Source organism: Pleurodeles waltl, chromosome 5 (assembly GCF_031143425.1).
Source record: "Pleurodeles waltl isolate 20211129_DDA chromosome 5, aPleWal1.hap1.20221129, whole genome shotgun sequence".
In the NCBI taxonomy this organism is placed as follows: domain Eukaryota; kingdom Metazoa; phylum Chordata; class Amphibia; order Caudata; family Salamandridae; genus Pleurodeles; species Pleurodeles waltl.
In genome coordinates, this window is record NC_090444.1 from 829377287 (window position 1) to 829400722 (window position 23436).

A 23436-nucleotide genomic window follows, 5' to 3' on the forward strand; every position below is an offset into this window, starting at 1 on the left:
AATATCTGAGATAGAGATGTAACAGTTGTTCAGAATTTACACTCTATAGTCAATTCAAATTTAGCAGAGTCACTAATCTTTGTATGGGCACAGGTCAACCGTACAGCTAACAAATCAGGGAATTTCATGTGTGTGGAGGAACACATGTGGGCAAAATACAAAAAGTACAAAATGGACAAAAAATAATATGGAAAAAGAATAACCAGGGCTACATGTCACTAGCTAAAAATTAAAAGTAAATAAGGAGTCAGCATAATGGAGTTTCTAACCGAAAAGGACATTTCAGGGGGCAATGGCAAATGAAAGAATTGAAGTTACCTCTCCAGAGGATACAGCATTTAGGGAATATTCATCAGCAAAGCATCTAGTCAGCAAGGCATCTGCAGCATCAGGAAAGCGTCTGTGTCTGACCAGACAAGACTGGAACTCTGAGACTGACTCAGACTGACTAAAGTTCAAATGTCCATTGGTATATCAATTCACAAAAAGGGTTTTGATTTGTCAAAGGTGTCAGTTAATATTACGTTGAATAGGCATTATCCAATCATAAATTATTACCAGACTCTAGGTTGCAACAGTTCGACAATTCCCCAAGACTGTCATGGGAACATGTTCTATGTGACTCCAAACAAGTTTGAAACAAATACATACAATCTCACAGTCCATGTTCCTGCATAATAACATTCTCCAGGACAAACGGGTATGACTTTCCACAGTTAAACAATGGACTTCTTACAAAAGGACTTTGCTTCTCATGGTAAAGAAATCTGAAAGAAGACTTCACGTTATGAAAAAATAATTCAATACTTTTACATGACTGCAAAATTCAAACTCTGTAGGCCACAATTATGCTATCAGAAGGAAAAATATGAACTGCACTTAACTAATACTTTTTAGTATACCACATTTAGTAAGCAAACCTATAACTTCATCATTAATTATATGTCATCAGTTTGAGTAATACGTTTCATATAAATGGACAAGAAGTGTTACTGCATTACATTAGCTATAACAGAGAACTGCATTTTTCTCATTTGCACATATTTTTAAAGTAATTAATCTTTCATAAAACACAAGACATTCAATATCGTTTCTACAAGCACTTTTAGTTTAGATTCTAAATTACATTTTAACATCAACTTTAACCTTCTAGCATGTGATTTAATTAGAAAGGCACTTTGACTGAAGCACAGAGGACTGACCCCTTCACCGCCTTAATACCCTTACAGTGAGGAGTTGCGCTCTATAAATATGATTGATTGATTGACTGAAATTGCACTTTGAAATACAAATAAATGCACATTTAAAAAGCTTGACAGTGGAGCTTTCTAGTTAGTTTCCCCACTCTTAAACTTTCATAAAAGGAAATTGTTGCAGTCGGATGACTTTACTGACACGAGGAACAGGGCTAAAAGTTCCACTCTAACAGTCCCTCCTTTGATGGCAAAATACGTCATCATAAAAGGCAAAATTCTCATTTCAATGAGGCAATTTAGAATTTCGATTACTTATTCTGATACGGTTTGCTGTAATCCTCCATTCTCCGGAGGTTACAATGAATAATGCATCTTCTTTTCTCCATTTGTATCTCCTATTTTATCCGCCTAGTCTTAGTTTTGTTTCTCTTTCAGTATCTTGTATAGCTTGTAAAATCCAAGTGTAACTATAACATGCAAAGAAACAATAAACAGTTGACTCAAGATGGTTCCTACTATTCCCTTTCCCATGTTCCCAAACCATTTTCCAATGGCTGGAAACACTTCTAAGAGTTTCTCATGCACTAGTAGCTGTCAGACTTTTCAGGTCTCTTTTCAAGTCAGTCATGTTTGCAATGTACTTTCTTATCTCCTTGCTGTTGTCAGGTAAGTAAGTGCAACAATGTTGCACATGTAACTTTTTACAGACTCTGCCCTCCTTTGCGAGTAAGATGTTGAATGCAAGACGATTCTGCAGCACCACTGATCTCACAGCAACCATCTCTGTGTCCATTCATAACATAGCTCCTGCAGTGTCAGTAGAAGGTAACTCCCACTGATGGAATTATGGCACCAAAAATATCTCCCACTAGCTCTGAGGCACTTGCGCCTCTTTTTTATATTGAATCTCTTCATTAACATTTTAAATTTAACATTAGCTTTGCATCGGTAAAAACGGAGCGCTGCTTACATATACATATTATCAGCAATGCAATCAAAGAAACAGTGCTTTAAGAACATTTAGGAAAGCTAGTGCCATCTCTAGCAGATGAGAAAGAGGAAAGTTCCTTGGTACACCAACATATTGTTAATAAAAATACAGTAAAGTCCTGTGTGGGAGACTTTGTGCAGCTCTTTAGTGTCTTTGTGCATTTAATTGAAAAAGGGATATGTCAAACACGGGTAAAACAAACAAGGGGAAAGTAACAAACCAGGCAAAGGCTTTAGGTCTCCATTCGGTGCCCGCCCCGGCGGGGGCCTCGGAGAAGGGCCAGGGTCCAAGACAATGTGACCCAAAAGTCACCGGTGGGCCTTATAGAAAAGGGGGGTATGCTTTCCTAGTCTGATGAGTCGAGCAGGTGTAAAGCTCGGAGCCTGGGGGGTTGAATACAGAAGTATTCCAGGCGGGAACATGTAAACATGAGGAGATTCCATAGACACAGAAACATTATGTCAAAAAAGGTCAGTTTGTCTGTTCCATGGCCATGGTGTACCAAAGCTCTGTGAACCAGGACGCTATATGAGGAGCGATAGGGGACTTCCAGGCTCAGGCCATAAGCTGTTTGGCCACACCAGTCATGTGGCTTATAAGGTACCAGTCTGCGTGCGTCATTTATTCCAGAGAGGTGGGGCTTAGCCCCAGTATGATTGTGTGATAGTCTGCCGGTAGAGGGTAGCCCAGAGTGCCTTTATTATGACTAAGAATTTCCTTCCAGAAAATCATAAGAGAGGGGCATGCCCACCAGATATGATGGAAATCACCTTCTCGCATCCACAATGGCAGCATACCGGGGGGAGATCGTAGGACAGATGGTGTGTAAGCGGCTGGAGTGTAGTACCAAGGAAGCATAATCTTGCATGCTGTATCTTGTTGTGTTCAGCTTCTGCGGATGTGTGGAATATCCCTCCATAACTGTTCCCACTGTTGTGTGATGTTTGGAGAATCGTTTCGGGTCTATTTCCACTGATATGGGTGGCAAGGTATGAGGCAAGATCATTGGAGGACTTTGTATGTTTTGGACACCAGGAAATGGGTGCTATCAAAGCTGCTAACAAATGCCTCAAAAAGGGTGAGGGTGCGAGTTTCGAGATGGAAATGTGGTTAGGCCCCGTGTTGTGGCTAATTTGTTCCTTATATCCTGCACTGTGCGTGTAGAGGTGGCAGTATAGGCATTGTGAGGGCGGAGCTGTCTCAGGAGACACGCAAGATCCCAGAAGAGGTGGCAGGCAACAGCTCTGTCCATGTGTATGCAGTGTTTTTCGCTCTCACGCCCCACCCACTCAGAATGGTAGTGCAGATGGGCTGCCCAGTAGTAGTCCTGTAGGTTGGGACGGGCAAGACTGCCCCGATTTGTAGGAAGTACAAGTAGTGGGGTAGATACACAGGGATTCCTTGCCTTCCAGATGAATGAGTGTAGATTGCCCTGCATCTGTTTGAAATCATCTGAGGGGATATGGGTTGGCAATGATCAAAAGAGGTAGAGTAGTCATGGTAAGATGTTGATCTTAACAACGTTGATGCGTCCTAGCCTTGAAATTTGGAGAGGTCGCAAGTGCTGGAGGTCATCTAGTATTGCCCTGCAGTATCGTGCCCAGTTGGCTCTAGTACATGTTGACAATGAATTTGTGATGGTGAGGCCTAAGTATTGTATGGAGTGGGATGACCATTGGAAGGAGGTGAGTGCCTGGAGGCTGTGGGGGTGTTGTGGGATCAGGGTAAGATTAAGTGCTTGGGATGTGGCTGGGTTAATTGTATCCAGATATTTGCTCATAGAGTTGGAGAGCATGAACCACTGCAGAGAGGAAAGTGTCTGGTTCAGTCAGGGAAAGAAGGAGGTCATCAGCATAAAGAAGGACTTTGTGTTCTTGCCCTCCTAAGGGGATGCTCTTAATGTCAGAGGATTGTCGAAGATAGATGGCAAGTGGTTCGACTACAAGGGTGAACAGCAAGGGAGACAAGGGGCATCCCTGTTGTGTGCCTCATGAGAGCAGGAAGGATAGTGTTGTTTGACCGTTAACTCAAATGGAAGCAATGGTGCTGTATATGAGGTCTTGATCTTACTGATCGTGAGGAGCCCTGCAAGACAGACTTTAGGAAGGTCCAGCTCACCCTGTCAAAGGCCTTCTAGGCATCCAGAGAGAGGAGATGGGCAGGGATAGCATGTCTGTGAGCATTTTCAACTAGATGGGCTAGTCGCCGGACATTATCCGAACCCTGCCTGTGGTGTATAAAGCCAACCTGGTCATGATCAATTAAACGAAAGGGACTCCAGCCAATTAGCCAAGATTTTGGTGTAAAGCTTGGTGTCCGTGTTTAATAAGGCTATTGGGCGATAAGAGGACACAGCGTGGGATCCTTACCAGGTTTGGGGATCAGAGTGATCTTTGCATTGGACATGGTCGACGTAAGGCCTGTGGTGTGAGTGAAGGAAATGTCAAGTTTAAGTAGCTGGTCTTGGAGTTGTGGTAGAAATATTGTGTAGAAAGACAGTGTAAGGCCATCTGAGCTGGGTGATTTGCTCTTAAGAAGTTCTTTCCAGGCTTTGTGGAGTTCTGCTTTGTAAATAGGTTCTTCCAAGTCTTCAATCATGCTGGGGGCAGTGTCTGCCAATGGCAGGTTTGGAGACAGGCATCTATTGTGGTTTGGTCTTCCTGAGGTGTAGAGGCATTGGTAAAAGGCCAAAACTTTGTTTATCTGATTCCCAGATAGCCCACCCGGAGTTTTCTGTCTTAGGTTTAGCAATGTGGGACCTTGCATGTCTGTAGCGTAACATGCGTGTCAGGAAGGTGCCTACCTTGCCTCCACCTTAATACTATCTCTGTCTAAGTGCTAAGAGGGATCACTCTGCTTTGTTTACTCTGTGTACCAGAAGCTGCCCTCACAGAATACCAGCTGACACTTTGCGCTTCTTGTAGGATGTTGTTTATCGGAGCGTTCTGAAGTAAGGATGTGTTCTGTGAGTTTCACCTCACACAGGTGAGCCTCTCGAGCTCTATTTTTGGCGATGGAGGAGATGGCGCCTCGTATGGTAATCTTAAATCCACCCCAAAGAATATGAGGGGAGGTATCGGCGAGGGAGTTGAGCCTCAAATATTGAGTTATGGCATCCCGTATGGCCAGTCTGTGTACTGGATCTCACAGAAGCTGGGGGGGAAGATGCCACCGTGGGGGGATGTGAGTTATGTCCACCCGTGTGGTCCCGGAGATTTATACATGTGCGTGGTCCGATATAGAAATATCGGAAATTCGTGCAGAGGTTAAGGTGGATAAGAGGGAAGGGGTAATAAATAGGTAATCCTTTGTATCCGGGTGTAAGTAGCAACAGGCTTCGACTAGGCCTGCATCAGAAAGTTCATTCGTAAGCAGTTTAGACATGGCTCCTGTGCTCTGTGTATGTGCAGTATTCCTGTTCAGTTCTGGATTCCAGACTAAGCTGAGGTCACCACCCACAATGATGTCGCCCGCAACCGAGTGCAGTTGTTCTCTAAGGGGCTGTCGGATGAATGTGTCCTGTACTTGGTTTGGGGTGTAAAGGTTGAGGAGTGTTAGTGTGTCCTTGCCCCTTTCTACCAGGAGTGTAAGGAAGCGCTCACCAGGGTCTCTAGTCATAGTAGACGTGCTCCTCTTTTAACTCTGGAGTTTGATTTCTCATCCCAGACTGGATCATTGTCTACTTTATACATTATCGGAAAAACTACTCCCAGGTAACAAGTTCCAAACAAGCTTTTTGGCAGCTTGTAATGAGCATTTTTCCCATATATAAAATAAACACCTGGTATGGCGGGATCCTGCCCATATAACATAAAGGTCCATGTGCTTTTAAAAACAAAAACATGTCTACACCCACTAGTATCTACAAAAAGTGTGTCCGTCTTTGACTTTTGTCTATGTACACTTAATTTCCATACATGTTGCCAATCTAAAGCTAAGGATCCTTGACTCTCAGACACTGAATGTATTGCATCTTTTTCCCAATTTAGCAAAACTACTTACTTTTCTATTTTGGCTTTCAGTGCCCTCCTTCATTCATCAACTTGTCCAATGAACTCTGCCTCTACTGAACTAAGTACGTAGGTCAAATTATTCTTGTGGGCATACGCTGTTCCAAAAGTCAAGGTAGGCTCAAAGAATCCTCCCACGATTTCAATATTATTTGCTTTAGCAATACTACTCAGGTGCTTCATGGTAGGCACAAAAGAAAACACTAGATCATAGTTTGAATAGAAGAATTGATAATTCTCCTGCCCATACAATAGAGTTAGGAGCAGACTACAAGAAATTCCATATGTTAGTGGCAAACTGTGATAAGTGATTCCTTCCTGTACTGATGAAGGAATTTTCATCCAAACCTAACAATTTTGGACTTCAATGGTTTCAATGTATTCATATAATAATAACTTGTAATACACATTTGATGTCAAATCTTCCTTAGAACTATCTGTGTGTAAAAGTCTCTCATTCTCATATAGAAGACGTTGATCTGTGAGTGAATTTTCTAAATTTGGAGCACTTGTGACTGAAGCTTTCTCACGCTCATTCTTAACAGGCAAACTCAATCCAATAATCATCAAGTTGATCACAATTGTGCATACTGTTGCTAAACCAACACACACAAACCTATATTTACTCCTCTTACTCGATCGGATTTCATAGTTTGACTAGATCCAGACCACAATATACTTCAAATAAAAAATAAAAAATGCAAAAGCTGCTTTGAATCACTTCATTGTCTCTTTTGGGCTTTTCTTTGTTTGAGCAAAGCACATTCAAAAACAGTCTTCTTCAAAAACAAAATCCAAAAAGTTTATCAAAAGTCTTTCTTATTTACAAAAATTCAAAGGCTCCATCTAAAAGTTCAAATGACTCTAATAATAAATAATATGCACTTCCAGCAAATAGTGTCTCTGTTCATCAAGTGGCAATGTGATTTCAAAGTTCAGTTTCAAAGCAATTTCAAGTTCCAAAATGTTCAGCTGGAGACAAATTGTTAGCACAAAAGGCAATAAAGTCCTTCTCCCAGTCATCAGTTGTGAAATAAGTCCCTTCAGGAACAGAGTATCTTCGACTTGGAACTCTTTTTCTCTTTGACCACCTTGTCACACAACCCTCAGTTTAACTGTTGCTTTGACCTGATTCTTCAGTTGCATCAGCAATAATAGAAGGCACTTTTATCACTGGCTCAGGCCACTGATCTCCCTTTACAACTCTTTTCTCTGGCACAACTAGGGTTTCAACGTGATCTGAGCTACCATGAGTCACCTGACTGTCTCGACTCTTCTGTACCTTCAACTGCTGTTGACCCGTTCAGATTTTCACCAGACCATTCATGCTCTGCATTAGCCACTTATCCAGTCCCCACAGCATGGATAACCTGGACCCTTTCTCTCACTATATGTGACGCTTCGGGAACCGGCATGGTTTCATCAAGAGGACTTGGAACTTTGCATGTGTGGCTCGCATGAATCCTGTTCGGGAGACCTGCACACTTTCAGCTGTCATTGTCACTAGAATAACCTGATAGAGGTCCGTCCAAAGCGGTTCCAAGTATGTCTTCCTTACATGCTTTTTCACTAATACCCAGGTACCAGGAGTCAGGTCGTGACAAAGTTATTGTTGCGGTTGTTCAGTTGCTTCTCCAACCTGGCGAGACAAAGAACAAACCACATCAGCTAGTCCTTTGCAATAATCCAGAACCAAGTCATCTGTAGTGTTCACAAGAACATTTGAAGGCACTGCTGACAGCAATCTCATAGCACACCCCATGATGATCCCATGTGGTGACAGGCCTGTCTTTCTGTCAGGTGTGCTGTGCATACTCATCAGGATAAAAGGCAATGCATCTGGTCATTTCAGTGTTGCAGATGCACATACTTTCACCAGTCAAGTCTTTAGTGTTTCATTTATCTGTTCTAGCAGTCCTGAAGCTTTTGGTCTGTAACTGCAATGCAATCTTTGCTCAACTTGTAAAGCCGCACACAATAAGTTAAAGATCTCACTGTTGAAATGAGGTTCCTCAGTCTGATTCCAAAGAAGTCAGAAAACTGAATCGAGGTATCAGCTCCCTCACTAGCAGTTTTTCAACTGTGAGGCTATCATTCCTTCGAGTTGGGTAAGCCTCTCATGGGAGAACACAGACCACCACCAAAATATACCGCAGCCCATTGCACACAGGCAATTCAATGAAATCAAGTTGCATTCTGTTGAATGGTCCTCCTGATCTGCCTATGTGACTCAGTGTAACAAATGCATGTTTTCCTACATTCATCTGCTAACACATTACACATCTGTGACACACTGCTTCTGTAACCAAACTAAATGTGGGGTTGTGCCATGTTTGTCTGAATGTTCTAATCATTGGGTCTCTACCAATGTGATCTTGTCCATGGTAATACCTTGCCATCAGGGACAATACGTTATTTGGCAACACTGCTTTCCCATCACTAGACACCCAAACATCATCCTCATTCCCATGGACACATCCTGCTCTAATCCAACCCTGATTCTGTTCTTCTCTCACTTCATCCTGAATCTTTTAACTTCTTCCCAAGTATCAATAGTTGTCATAAAGACATTTTGACTTGTCTCATAGTCATTTCCATAGCTCCAATCCTCATTAAAGGAAGTGCAATGGGAGGCACAATACTTCACAACTTCATCTGCATAGGCATTTCCCTACTTGACTTCTGATGAGCCGAGCATATTACATCTTCAGTTTTCAAAACTAACTGTAATGCTTTCAGCAATTGATAAACTGTGTCACCATTTCAGATAGGGAATCCTGAAGAGGTTATGAAGCCTCTCTGGGACCACAAGTTTCCAAAGTCATGAATGACCCCAAATCCATATTGACTATCAGAGAAAATGCTCACTTTGAGCTGTTCAGAAATACAGCATGCTCTAGTAAGAGCAATACATTTGGCTACTTGGGCATAAAAGACTCCTTGAAGCCAAGAGGCTTCTATCACACCTGAGACTGTGTAAACTGCATAACCAGCTCTCAGGGCACCATCAGGATATCATGAACATGGAGTCATCAACAAAAATGACATAGTCATTTTCATCCAAGGAGACATCTTGAATTTCGGGCCTTAGTTTGGTGCACAGTTCAGTCACATCGAGACAGTCATGCTCATCCTCAACTTCATGGTTACCACCATCTTCAACAGGATTTGGCAAAAGAGTAGCCACATTGAGAACATTGCATCACTTTATACTGGCATTAGAAGAACCTAAAATGATTTGTTCAAAACAGGTTAAATGAGCATTGGTTAAGTACTGGGTCTTTGTACGGGTTAGCAAAATCTCCACTGAACATGGGATACAAAGTTCAGTGGGTGGCCCATAACAATGCTTTTGCACTGCTCTATACTGATGCTTAATGCAGCCACGACTCTTAGACAGCCGGGCAATGCTGCTGCTATAGGATCAAGTGTGACTGAAAAATATGCCACAGGCTTGTTTGCATTTTCATGTAACTGTTAAAACAGAGAGAGCACATCTATCCCTCTCACGGCAAAACAAAGAAAAACAGTTCTAATAGGGCATTCCCAGAGCTGGCGTTTGGCACAAGCTTCCTCTCGGCTCAGCGGAGGCACACATGCATTCATCATCAAATGGGACAGGATCAGACACATCCTTGTGTGTCAATCTCTGTAGGGGCTTAGACATAAGGGAAAGCTTCAGAATCCATTGGCGCAGTAGCCAACCATTCTGAGAAACATTCTGACTTCCCTCTGGGTAACTGGGTGATTGATCTGCATGACTGCTGAAATTCTCTCTTAGCACACCTTCCTTGCACCTTTTCTTTGTGTTGACCTAAATATCGGACTTCCTTTTTACAGTACTGCAACTTATTGGGGAAACTTTTCTCCTAAATGATTTAAGAGAGCTATAGTATCTCTTCTGCATGCTTCTCGACTTAGGTGCCTTTCAATTACATAACTTGTTAAAAGGTTTGAGTTGATGTTAAAATGCAACCTAGACTCTAAACTAAAAGTGCTGGTAGAAACAATATTGAATTTCTTATGTTTTATGAAAGATCAATGACTTTAAAAATATGTGCATATAAGAAAAAAACAGTTCTCTGTTATATCTAATGTAATGCAATAACAAAACATTTCCATTTATATAAAATGTATTACTCATACTGATGAAATATTATTAATGAGGAAGTTATATGTTTGCATATTATATGTGGCTTACTAAAAGTATTAGTGCATTTCATATTTTTCCTTGTATTAGCATAATTGTGGCCTACAGAATTTGCATTTTGCAGTCATATAAAAATATTGAATATTTTTTTCATAACATGAAGTCTTCTTTCAGATTTTGTTCCCATGAGAAGCAAAGTCCTTTTGTAATAATTATATTGTTTACCTGTGGAAGGTCACATCCATTTGTCCTTGAGAACTTTATAATGCAGGAACATGGACTTAGATTGTATACATTTATTTCAGACCTGTTTGGAGTCACACAGAAAGGAGATGTTCTCATGACAGACTTGGGAAATAGCCGAACTGTTGCAACCTGAGGTCTGATGATAATTTATGATTGGATAATACCTATTTAACGTAATATGATCTGACACCTTTGACAAATCAGAACCCTTTTTGTGAATTGATATACAAATGGACATATTAACTTTGTCAGTCTGGGTCAGTCTCAGAGTCGCAGTCTTGTCCTGGCCGGGCGCAGAGGCTTTCCTGATGCTTGCAGATGCCTTGCTGACCAGATGCTTTGCTGATGAAGAGTCCCTGAATAATGTATCCCTTGAAGAGGCATCTTCGTCTCTGCCATTTGCCATTGCCCCTTGAAATGCAATTTTAGGTTAAAAGCTCCATTATGCTGATGCCTTATTTTCTTTTGAATGTTAGTTAGTGACCTGTAGCCCGAGTTACTCCAAATAGGACTTCTGAACAAGATAGGAGAACACAATAAAAAAGATGCTTCATTTCTGTGTTAAATAGGAGACAAGTACTAATAATTTTGTAAATGAATAGGTCACCTGAGGTAAAAGTAGACTCTTGTTTTCTCAGGTCAGGTTTCCTGGGGCGTCGGTCATATGATATAATTTCCTCCAACGAAAATGAGAAAAAAATTACTGACGCCTAGCAGAGAGGTACATTATTTGTTTCTTGTGACAGTGGTAACAGCTGTATCGCAGTTCCTATACATTTTTAGAACACAAGGATGCTCAAAACACCCTGCGGTGTATTCTGACTTTAAAAACAGTGTAACACTTAGGAACTCTACAACCAGAACAGTGTTCATGGTAACAAATGAGCAGCACTACAATGACAACAGAAAACAACTTCTCCACTAGTCCTCAATACTATTTTGTTAAAAACAAGCAAATCGCAAGGGATTGCTTTTCCATTTCACCCACCTTGAGATGGCATCACGGTCAAATGAGCAGGTGGACTTGGAGGTAAATGTTAAAGATATGGGAAGTTTCTGTACTTCAGAATAAGGGCCTCATCATAACCCTGGAAGTCATCATATTTCCAGGGTCACGGTCGGACTGCTGCCAAAGTGGCGGTCTGACCGCCACATTCTCACTATGGCGAAACGTGCCACTTTTCGGCCGCCAGAAGGCCTGACAGTGATGGCAGCCCCAATCCTGCATAGCTGCTTGCAGCGCTCCCCTGGGATTATGACCCTTCTCTCCACTGGCATTTACATGGCGGTTTCACCACCATTTAAATGCTGGCTGAGTCGGGGTGCTGGGGGCACCAGGGGGGGGGCCTGCACTGCCTATGCACTTGGCATTGCAGACAGCGATTTGGCCGTATTACGAGCCGGTATCAATGTTGTTGTGTGTTTCCCGCTGGGCCAGCAAGCGAAAACTGTGTTTCTGCCTGCTGGCTCAGCGAGGAACTCATAACAGGGCCAGCAGGAAGAAGACCATACTGGCGGTCTCCTGACCTGTGGGAGTTTGGCGGGCGGCCTTTTCCACCCGTCAAACTCCTGATGAGGGGCTAAGTGTCTGGATCTTTTGTCATGTCACACATACATCAGACGCACCCTTGACTCAATCCCTTTTAAACAGTAGCAGAGATGATTTTTGCAAGAGTACAAAAAAATACTCAGAACTGACCAAAACACTGAAATACCGGGTGCACTTTATGTACTTTTATAAATGTACTGTATCTGTGTGGTTGTTTTACACTTTGCTTTAATTTTGTTACAAGTAGGGGATAATTAGTAGATAAATTCATCCTACAGGAAAAGGGCAGAGCTTCCTACTTATACCTGCATTTGACACTTATAGAATACAACAATGACAAAGAGGTGCAAGGTTATGAATTTTTATCAATATGATGGGGCATATTGAAATGCATGCGGTGAATGTAAGTTATGAGCTCAAGATATACTATAAAAAGCTAATCTATTAAAAATGCATCAAATGGAGAAACTAGATCTGATGAGGACTGTCATGCAGAGGTTTTCCACTGAAAGTTCTCCACATTTCGACAAACTTTTCCTATAGTTTCCAAGAAACTCTGGGGCTTATTTAGAGTTTGGGGGACAGGGTACTCTGCACTGATTTCCAGAGCCGTGTGCAGCGTCAGGTTTCCATCACCAGCATGACCACTGTCTCCTCCAGTGGAAATCTTGGACCAAGCACCCTGTTTTCCAAACTCTAAATATTCTTCTTAGTGTTCTATATGCTCCTGTTAGTTCTGAACACAGCAAGTTAATGGCAATTGTTAACAGTTTCACCCGGACTGCTTACCTTGAGGTGAACTGGCATTCTCCAGGTAAGAATAAGAAGAATGTTGGTGAAAGAAAAAGACCTTAAGTTCTCTAAAACTACATGGGTGATCTCATATGTATAAGGCAAGCCACATAATAATAATGGAGGGATTTAAGTGGGCAAAGAAACAATGGCTCCATGTGTCATTCAGAAAGCCCATACATACCTTGGGAGGAAATGGTCTTATAGTTCCCTTGGATACAGTCAAACAGCAGAAGACTGTAGGAGGAGCACGATGTCTAATATCAAGTGATATTGGAAACAAAGCTAATATGAAACAATACTGATATTAGCAAGAGGTAGCAACACTAGAACTTGACATCAAGGCAGATGAGCCTTATGGGTATGCTCAGAAAGGAATGGTGCATGGCAATAAACAGTGTAATAAACCAAGGACTAAGAAGATTAAACAAATCTAGACACAGTAAAATATTTGCGTACTGAGAAAACAGAAGGGAAATTTTGCAAACAGCTAAAGAGCATTTAGCAGCACAAGAACATTGGCAGAACAATATTGGATTGAGGAAGAAACTGCAGCGCTTTATAGGCAAACGTATGAACGATGCAGCACTTAAGTTTAGGAAACCCATCCTCAGGCGTCAATTGCTTCATGACACAAATATCCTCGCTTACTCTAAAACAACATAGGTTAGTTTTCTGCTCACAGGCATGGAGCACACTGCAGAAATGTCTTCTGTGAGGACCTTTGTTCTTTAACAAAAAGAAATAAGGAGGGATCATCTACATCCATAATAAAGAGAATTAGTGTGAATTAAAGGGTTTTATTTTCTATTATTTTATTTTTCAGCATTAGGTATTTATCTTTCATTCTCAGCATTAGAAGTTAATTAATCCATGAATTGACGTTTGATTATAAAGTAGAACAATATATTTGTCAGAATAAGAGTTAATATTGTAATAAATACAACAAGCATGTTCCGTAAAAGAAAATTCCCTAATCTATATCAGTTTGGAATTATACAAGAAAAGTTGTCTGTTCAGATATCCATAAAGAGTTCTGATGAGAGAATCACTGTGAATGCAAAGCCTTTGCATATTAAGCTGGAAAGTGTTCTCAGCTCAAAACTCAGTAAAATCTAAGCAAGGCAGTTTTTCATGAAGAAAAGGCTTTAGAAACTCAAAGACGAGTCTCCAGTCAGAGTCAGGGAAGGAATCCTACTCTAATTTAGGAACACACACTAATATAAACACATAGATTCTAGATTGCAACATTATTGTCTTCTGTCTTCTTCCTCATTCAATAGAATATCAGAAAACTCCTGGGAATAAATAAGCTCCCCATTTTCTCTTGTAAGCACAATAAGCTTTCAGACATTAAACTTTGAAAAGTTACATTGTTGATTTTTTGTGGTCGAGACAGTTCCTCCAAAGAAACATTCTTCCAGTCACCTCCTCCTGGTGTGAACTCACTATCATTTGTCTAATACAATACAGTCTATTCACTAACTAACAAAAGGCTTCTAAAGTAGCAACATCTCCAAAAAAGAGATGAAAACATCTTGCACAAACAACTATTCAATGTGAAATACAGCCCTTTCAGTGTTAATTAATGATTTTCCAGTTAAAGTAGCATTGCCCGTGAGGCTAACTTAAATCAGCAACTTTTATTAATTTGCAGGCCTATAAAATTTAGGCATGATTACCCACCACACAATTCAAAATTTGTATTTAGCATGTTTTATTTAAGCTCAAACTTTGAACAGTATTAATAAAATCATTTTGTCAGTGAATACAATTTGCATCAACGTGGACAAACAACAACAAAAAAACCCACAAATAATACTATTTATAACTGCAGCTCATATTTTAAAAATAAATAAAAAAGCTTGTGCTCCTATCGTGTTGGGAGCTCTGATTTACTCAGCATGAATCTTAAAAACAGACAGCCTGTCTTGTTAATGAAGTTACAAATTTAATATCCCAAATGCCTCTTTCATTGCAGTGGTCACAGTCCAATTTGAACTGTAATGCCTCAACACCTAGAGCTGAAGACTACCAAAAGCTTTCCTAACTTCTATGTTTTAAAGCTATGTCTTAACCTCAATTATGTGGGCTACTCTGCAGATGTTGTTAGCCCCCTGTCTGTTATGTATGAACCCCACTTGGTCTGGGTCTATAAGGCCAGTTAAGTATTAATCCAGCGTGGATGACAGGAGTTTGGTGAAGATTTGAGCATCAGTATTTGGCAGGGCAAAGGGGTGATAAGAGGAGCAACGAGCCCGGTATTCGCCTGGTTTGGGTATAAGAGAGAGTTCAGCTCTCGTCATTGTTGGAGTGAGGCCCGTGACATCATTGAAAGAGTTACATAAGTTGAGTAAATGGTTGACCAGTTCAGGGAGGAACAGCAGATAAAAACTAACCGGAAGGCCATCCGGACCAGGCGCCTTCCCAAACAAGAGTGCACGAAGAGGAAGGTGGACTTTGTCCATGTTGTTGGGAGATTCTAGTTCCTTCCTGTGGGCGGGCGATAGTGGGTTCCAATCACAGGCGTGCAAGTCTGCATCAATGTCTGCCTGTGGTACCTAAGCGCAGTCATAAAACGTTTGGTAATAGGCGCATAATTCATCTGGTTTGTCACATTCAGTGAGCGCCCAGAACCCATTTAAATGGCTAAATTTAGCAACATGCGCCTTGGTTTGCTGTTGATGTAAACAATGAACATGGTTGAAGGGCAAAGGCTTAGCGTATTGTCTTCTTAGTGGCAAGAGAAAGGACTGCCCTACCCAACCTATGATATGTAACAGTGTTGTTGTGTTGTGGTGACAGCCCCCATGCCCACTCCAAGATGGACCTAAAGGAAAAAGAAAGTGAAAACAAAACCAATAACCATCATGGGTTAATCAGGCCAAATGGCGTGTCCGTCATATTCACAGAGTGCGTTAAGGCACCCGCCTCACAGTAGAGGAGTCGCCTTCCCAGAACGCGTGACACAGAGGGCGGGCCAGCAATGCCAAAAACTGTTGTCATCTCATCTATCAGTAGGTCAGGGGGAGCTCCGTACATTCCCGGCGTCAGCGCCACTTCCAAGGCATGGTTCCGCAGAGAAAGTCAGAAAGCCAAGTTCAAGCTACAGGCTACTGCCTGGGTCTCATTCACTACAAATGGAGCCAGCAGTGGACTGGGCCAGCGAGGAGGGTTTGTCCATGCTTTGGAGGTGCCAAATAATGTTGTTTTTTGTTTCCTGGAAAGCTGTTGTCGCCAAATCTAAGTAAGGCAGTTTTTCATGAAGAAAAGGCTTTAGAAACTCAAAGACGAATCTCCAGTCAGAGTCAGGGAAGGAATCCTACTCTAATTTAGGAACACACACTAATATAAACACATAGATTCTAGATTGCAACATTATTGTCTTCCTCATTCAATAGAATATCAGAAAACTCCTGGGAATAAGTAAGCTCCCCATTTTCTCTTGTAAGCACAATAAGCTTTCAGACATTAAACTTTGAAAAGTTACATTGTTGATTTTTTGTGGTCGAGACAGTTCCTCCAAAGAATCATTCTTCCAGTCACCTCCTCCTGGTGAGAACTCACTATCATTTGTCTAATACAAAACAGTCTATTCACTAACTAACAAAAGGCTTCTAAAGTAGCAACATCTCCAAAAAAGAGATGAAAAACATCTTGCACAAACAACTATTCAATGTGAAATACAGCCCTTTCATTGTTAATCAATGATTTTCCAGTTAAAGTAGCATTGCCAGTGAGGCTAACTTAAATCAGCAACTTTTATTAATTTGCAGGCCTATACAATTTAGGCATGATTACCCACCACACACTACAAAATTGGTATTTAGCATGTTTTATTTAAGCTCAAACTTTGAACAGTATTAATAAAAGCATTTTGTCAGTGAATACAATTTGCATCAACGTGGACAAACAACAACAAAAAAAACCACAAATAATACTATTTATAACTGCAGCTCATATTTTAAAAATAAATAAAAAAGCTTGTACTCCTATCGTGTTGGGAGCTCTGATTTACTCAGCATGAATCTTAAAAACAGACAGCCTGTCTTGTTAATGAAGTTACAAATTTAATATCCCAAATGCCTCTTTCATTGCAGTGGTCACAGTCCAATTTGAACTGTAATGCCTCAACACCTAGAGCTGAAGGCTACCAAAAGCTTCCCTAACATCTATGTTTTAAAGCTATGTCTTAACCTCAATTAGGTGGGCTACTCTGCAGATGTTGTTAGCCCCCTGTCTGTTACGTTTGAACCCCACTTGATCTGGGTCTATATGGCCAGTTAAGTATTAATCCAGCGTGGATGACAGGAGTTTGGTGAAGATTTGAGCATCAGTATTTGGCAGGGCAAAGGGGTGATAAGAGGAGAAACGAGCCCGGTATTCGCCTGGTTTGGGTATAAGAGAGAGTTCAGCTCTCGTCATTGTTGGAGTGAGGCCCGTGACATCATTGAAAGAGTTACATAAGTTGAGTAAATGGTTGACCAGTTCAGGGAGGAACAGCAGATAAAAACTAACCGGAAGGCCATCCGGACCAGGCGCCTTCCCAAACGGGAGTGCTCGAAGAGGAAGTTGGACTTCGTCCATGTTGTTGGGAGATTCTAGTTCCTTCCTGTGGGCGGGCGATAGTGGGTCCGAGTCACAGGCGTGCAAGTCTGCATCAATGTCTGCCTGTGGTACCTATGCGCAGTCATAAAACGTTTGGTAATAGGCGCAGAATTCATCCTGTTTGTCGCATTAAGTGAGCGCCCAGAACCCATTTGAATGGCTAAATTTAGCAATATGCGCCTTGGTTTGCTGTTGATGTAAACAATGAACATGGTTGAAGGGCAAAGGCTTAGCGTATTGTCCCCTTAGTGGCAAGAGAAAGGACTGCTCTACCCAACCTATGATCTGTAACAGTGTTGTTGTGTTGTGGTGACAGCCCCCATGCCCACTCCAAGATGGACCTAAAGGAAAAAGAAAGTGAAAACAAAACCAATAACCATCATGGGTTAATCAGGCCAAATGGCGTGTCCGTCATATTCACAGAGTGCGGTAAGGCACCTGCCTCACAGTAGAGGAGTCGCCTTCCCAGAACGTGTAACACAGAGGGCAGGCCAGCAATGCCAAAAACTGTTGTCATCTCATCTATCAGTAGGTCAGGGGAGCTCCGTACATCCCCGGCGTCAGCGCCATTTCCAAGGCATGGTTCCGCAGAGAAAGTCAGAAAGCCAAGTTAAAGCTACAGGCTACTGCCTGGGTCTCATTCACTACAAATGGAGCCAGCAGTTGACTGGGCCAGCGAGGAGGGTTTGTCCATGCTTTGGAGGTGCCAAATAATGTTGTTTTTTGTTTCCTGGAAAGCTGTTGTCGCCAAATCCTTGCCAGGGCGGATGCGCCCGACTGTGGTCCAGACGGGCTTCAGAATGCCCTTGAGTGAGGTATCATGCAGTGGACGGGCCTCTGAGCTGTCGGTTGCAGGGAGTCCCGGTAATCACTTTGCCTCGGGCAGGGAGCAAAGCATCGGTTGCTTGCCCTCCCATTCAAACATCAATGCAAAAGGGTGCCCCCATTCGTACCTAATTTTCATGGCATGTAGCTTGTCTGTGAGACTTCTGAACTCCTTTCTTCATCTCAAGGTGGTAGCTGTGTAGAAGCCTAATTATTCAGCACCCATTCAGGATACAAACGACCATAACCAGCTCTTTCTAGATAAACATTTAATAATTCATTAGGGATAGAATAGAAATACATGTACATGGAGGATGCTCTGTACTAGTGTACACGAACAGCCTAATACAAGAAAGTAATACACGATCTTTTATAGTATTAAACCACAAACATAATTCAACGTCTTATTGGTTCTTTGGCATTGACGTATGATTACTTCTCCATTGTGGCTGAAGGTAGTTTTTCCTATCATACCATATATAGTAACAAAAATCATAGAAAAGGATTTTACACAAGGTGGCCTACGTGCCTAATATCACATGGTCCATCTTGTGACAGAACTTGAGAACATCACGTACTCAGACTGGTACTTTCCAGAAGGGAGATTGCTTCAGCTAGCATGCAATGACAATGATATTTCATGATGGCTGTTCAGAGAGCAAGCCTTGCAAAATAATGCGTTCCTAGCAGTAGCGAATTACATTTGTAGGTCTCTTTACTTAATGATAGGCCTGTGCAGAGATTGTCATTGTGTATCACAGGGGCCACTAGGCATAGCATACCTAAGAACTGTAAAATGCGATTCCACATTCCGCCCTCTGATACTCAATGACAAATCTAAGGGTCATGATGTATTGCTCTCATTTATACCTCTTGCTCGTCCCTGTTGTCATCCTTATATCTTTTTCTTCGATAATGTGTGTGTTTCTGGTGACAGTTTTTTTTTTTTTTCAAGAGTAGGGCCAGGAAGGATGGACAAACTGGTATGAGCACATATATCGTTATCAGTGCCACGATCCCTAACACTAGTATAGTACCTCTACCAACCAGGTACCCCAACCCCTGAACCATGCTGCTATTCGATCCAGCATTCCTCCGACGTCTGTCCCATCTGCCACTTTCCCAGCTCCTTCTTCTACCTTTTTTTATATCCTCTATTTCCTTTCTTATATTCCCATTGTTATCCGGTGTATACACGCAGCATTCCTGATGGATCACGGCACCGACCCCTCCCTCTTTTGCCAGGATGGTGTCTAGCGCAAGCCTATTCTGGATTACAAGTGCCCTCATGTCTCTGAGTTCCTCAGTGATGTTCCCTAAGGCTGCTGCGGTGTTGCTGGCTAGCCCTTCCACTAATTCGGCCAATCTGTGAATTTCATATTGTGAGTGTGCTATCCCTAATCGCATCACTATGATCCCCTCTATTACTATTACCTCATCCACCCACGTTGGTGTCCTCTTCCTGCGCACCCCGCCAAGTGTTCTCTTTTCCCCCTTCTATAATTCTGTTCTATGCGCCATTTTTGGTAGCACGAATGCTAGGTAGCAGGTACCTTGCCATCCTGCTGGCAATTTAAAAAATGCCGATGTCCCACATATAATAAATATTCCTTTGGGAGGTGTCAGGCCTATGGACAAGCCTGTTGTGTCATTTCTTTTGTAGTCCAGGCTCAATGTTGTATTGCAAATACTATGTCCCACATCAATTCTGTTTTTGATAGTGTCTGCGTTACCTCTTGAGTATTTGAAACACCATGGTGCCTTTATTTCTGTATCTATGGCCAGGCATGGTATTCGTTGTTCTGAGCCATGATCCCTTTCAGTGTAACCCTTCCCTCTTTCTGTTGTAAATGCATTCAATAAATTATCTTCTTCTTTCTTCGGATCTAATCTCCTACACTTCTTTCTTCTCCTTCTATCTTCTTCCTTCAATTTATTTTACACTCTTTCTACCAATTTTCCTTGCATATCACCTACATAACGTTCATCTTCCAAACCATAGTCATCCCTTTTTCTCCTCATTTCTCCTTTGTTTATATTTTCTCTTATTCTCTCCTTTTTTCTTTTCCCTGTTCTCATTCCTTTTAAATTTCCCCCTAACATATTATCTAATATGTTACATGCCAAGAATTCTGTGAGGGGCATTTGAGTGTAATTTATTTTCTCCTGGCTAGTGGTCGGTAGGTGGGTACATATATAACAATCAGACACATTTGCTAGTTCTTTGTACATTGATACCATTTGCACAAATGTATTGTCCTTATAATCTTCTCCATCTTCTTTCCATTTTGTATATTTCACCCATTTTGTTTTATCCTCCACCCTCTCATGTTGTTTTGAGATATTGTTGTTCTCACCACCGGTTGCTCTTTCACCTTGGCCACTTTTGGGGATGTAGTGTTCCTGGTCGAGCCATGGAATATGTATGTCGTCTTTATATACTATCAGGATTGTTGTTAGTACTATAGCTGCTACCGGGGTGAGTAATGCTGTGACCACCACCGGCCACTTCTTCTGCTCCTTTTTCTTATGTTGTAATCTGAAATCCATGTCGCCTTATAGGGTGTGGTCGGATGTGGCTAGCACTTGAAACCAGTTCTATTGGTATGTAACCTTTGGTACCTCCTTATTCCTGTAGGAGTGCCACACGAGTAGTCTATTCCTTCTGTATATTTTCGGGGCGACGTCAAATTCTATTTGACACTTGTAGTTATGCAGAGTATAAAGGGAGCCTGAGCCATGATCCCTTTCAGTGTAACCCTTCCCTCTTTCTGTTGTAAATGCATTCAATAAATTATCTTCTTCTTTCTTCGGATCTAATCTCCTACACTTCTTTCTTCTCCTTCTATCTTCTTCCTTCAATTTATTTTACACTCTTTCTACCAATTTTCCTTGCATATCACCTACATAAGGTTCATCTTCCAAACCATAGTCATCCCTTTTTCTCCTCATTTCTCCTTTGTTTATATTTTCTCTTATTCTCTCCTTTTTTCTTTTCCCTGTTCTCATTCCTTTTAAATTTCCCTGATGAATCCCAATGTCCAGTTCTAAGGGAGTTGGGTGCGATAGTCCACTGACCCGAGGGATGGCCCTTTTGTCCTATTTTTGCTATATTCCTAATTGGAAGAGGCACCTCCCAATGGGGCTACAATCCGCACTGATCCTAGTGACCAGCTGCTTCCGTAGGACTGGGATCTGTACCTCTTGGCGCAAATATTTCTAGCGGACTTTTAGTATTCTGTTTGTTTATATCCTGATGTCTTTAATACTTAAGTGGCCTTGCTTGACTCTCCGACTCCTGTGAGAGTAGCACGAGCAGTTCTGAAAGAGTATCCTGGTGTCTTGAAGGACCCGCTTGCACCCTCCGACTCCTGTGGGGTTGCAGCACGAGCAGTCCAAAAACAACGTTCTGGTGTACTGTGGAACTCGCTTACACTCTCTGACTCCTGTGGGAGTGTAGCACGAGCAGTTCCGTCAGTGTTGGCTGGTGGAGCTTGTTGAACGAAGGTTGTACCGCTGTGGTGAAGTTGGCATTACTCTCGTTGGCAATTTTGTTGGTGACTGGTCGTCCTTTGGTCCAGCGGCCTTCTTGGTGTGTGAGGTATGGACCCAGGATGTGATGCCCTCACACTTGACTCCTGGGGCTGTTGTCAACAGGACTTGGTGTGGTCCCTTCCACCGTGGTTGAAGGCAGTGATGTCTGGTGTGGCCTTTACCCACACCCAGTCTCCAGGATGCAGTCGTGTTCCGGTGTTGTACCTTCTTGGTGTAATAGCTGTGGATCCAGGACGTCAGTCCCTCCTACTTCTCAGGTGACCCAAGCCCAATCTCCCTGTTGGAGATCATGTCCAGGTAGTGTTGTCCAGCCAGGAAGGGCCTGCAGCACCTAATGCTGAATGTAATGCAAACTGCTGTCAAAATGTCTTATCAGATAATAACTTCTCAGCACCAGACATGTTCATAGGCCAGTCAAACAGTATCTCAGTCGGTGCTCACTTTGACAACTTTGTCAAGGGTGCCTTTCTTGACCAATGAAGCAAGCGGTAGTGCATCAATCTAGAACCGCTCAGCAGATGCACAAAATCTTATAAAGGGACATATCTGACTGGTTTATGGGGTAACTAGCACACTCTTAAACTGAAATCAACACTCAAAAAATAAATAACAATTACACTCAGTAACAGTGGAATATTCATACAAACTATTTCACCAAACAAATGGTGATCCAAAGGTCAGGAGAAAACACATGTTACACTGGTATACAGCAAGTATTTTTTGGAACATAGCATTGTATCCTATTATTCTATTTCAACACCCAGAATATCTGCATCAATGCTGGAAGGGTTGGGACTTTGCAGGCATCACTGCCATCAGAAGTCACTTCCCCTTTCTCGTACAAGTGTGATGTTCTGAAATGCTGATGTTCCTTTAAGATATTATATTTATTTTATTTATTTATATTTGGCACCCTCATCATCAGAAGTATATTACTCATAGCTGTATTGCAGTACTACATAGCACATCCTAAGGTAGTAATAACTCCATCCTAATATAGGTATTTTCAATACCCAAAACAAGTTTGGAGAATATTTAGTTGCAATCTACCAACACATGAAGGCAATCCATGTCACTGTGCACATTAAGATGTACCACGGAAGACTTCCATTAATTATGAAAACATAAAACGTAACATAGACAGACGGATACAGAAACCACATCTTCTCGTCCATGTTCTGAAACCTAGGAAAAAACATGGATAGAAAAATACTCCTCCTGCCGCCAATTATATGCACATATATATACGTAGATACATACATCCTGCGTCCAGGGTGTATATAAAAAAATCCTATAAACTTTAAAATTAACTAACATTCAGGTGTACATTTATTCTACAATTCTACTTGGTCCGTCATGGTAACATATTGCAACAATCCGTGGCTTTGCCCTTGGAGCCATGCCCAGAGTCTGTGGTTTTCAGAAATGGGGAAAGTAATCTTAACTGCCACAATTTAATACAGGGACCTCGCAGATAAATGCATAAAATAAAATACAATAAAAATAAAACACAT